This window comes from Etheostoma spectabile, chromosome 3 (assembly GCF_008692095.1).
Source record: "Etheostoma spectabile isolate EspeVRDwgs_2016 chromosome 3, UIUC_Espe_1.0, whole genome shotgun sequence".
NCBI classification, from domain to species: Eukaryota; Metazoa; Chordata; class Actinopteri; order Perciformes; family Percidae; genus Etheostoma; species Etheostoma spectabile.
The window spans coordinates 24,147,936-24,149,478 of NC_045735.1; positions in this window are offsets into that span (position 1 = coordinate 24,147,936).

Below are 1,543 nucleotides of genomic sequence, written 5' to 3' on the forward strand. Positions count from 1 at the left end.
TGACTGAGCTTCTCACCCTATCTCTAAGGGAGACGCCAGCCACTAGTGAAGGTGGATTCTCAATTGTGTTAACAAATCTGAGCTCTGTTAGAATGCACAGAACTGAAATAACTAATGTAACCAATCTTTCTGTTGACTAAGAATTTTTTTAATACGTGGACACATTAAAGCACAGATGCTGCATCAACTTGTCAAGTACCATCTGTGTGTTGTTGTTTGTGTGTTTGTGAGAAAAGAGGTCATAAAAAAGAGATACTTTTTGTTTGTGTGTGTGTGTGTGTGGGTGGGTTTGCTCCAAACAACTTATTTAAAAAAAAGAAGTTATGTAACAATTACAATGGAACAAAGCAGAACGACAAAAAAGGATAAACACACGCTCACACACACATAATGCCCTTATTCACTTCACACATTGACACAACGCGGGACCTCATACAAAATGCAATTACACTCACACGCCCTCAGCCTGCCTCATCATATTGACCAGATGCTTCCTTAAATTTTGTGGTCATGACACGTCAACCCTTATTAGGAAAGACACTAGACATGACACGGACAGCAACAACACCAAGAAGATACAAAATGAGCAAACATCTAGTGCTTTTAATCTAAAATGCAAGGCACTGTTGGTGTATGTTTTAACCATGTAAACTGAATTTTATAATCAGCCTTCTCTCGATGTCTTTTATTTTTTTTCATGTGATTTTGAAGAGTGCTGATTCTAATGTTCTATTCATTTATAAAAAAAAACTGATAAAAACAAGAAATCTAACCGAGAGAAAACGGCTAATGTGTGGGGAAGTAAGCTTAACCTGTCCCTTAAGAAAAATCATAAAATGATAAAATTATTTTTTGAGATGTTTTGGCACAGTTAAAGAGTCCACAGCTGAGGCAGAAGCAGATACTGTGCAGGAGAGAGTGTGAACCTGTCCCAGTGGGGAGGCTTGATTCATCTGCTGGGGGATGCAGGAGCTGGGATGGTGATCAGTTGCTGTGCCTGAGAGATGAGGAACACACGAGAATATGGAAAAGAGCCAGTTTACGAATCGGGCCAGAAACTCAGGCATTGATTGGGTGAATGGAATGAATTCAGAGGTTGGTGGAGAGAGAAAATAATGCTGGACTAGAATGTACAGCATGCATAAAACTTTAACCTAAACCACACCGAAGCCAATATGTTATATGTAATAAATTTCTTCTCTCATGTAATGTAGCTCTCACCAAGCATTAGTAAGCTAACAATTATCCAATTGTGGTTGTGGCATGTGAAAGATTGTCATTTGACACCAATCAGCTGCAGCGGATGAAATGCTTAGGTCTTGGAACAAATTTACAGGCCTCTGCCACAGACTGTTGCTTTGTGCTTTTTGATTAATTTAAACAGAACCCTGTATAGTAATCTACTCTGGAGGATGTGCTGTAGTGATACAATTTAAATAATCCACTTGCTGTTTTACCACACCCTCAGCATTCAGTATGGGTAGAAAGGGCACAATTCCATTGAACACGGTCTCACAGCAGTTTGGGAAATAGTCACGTTAAT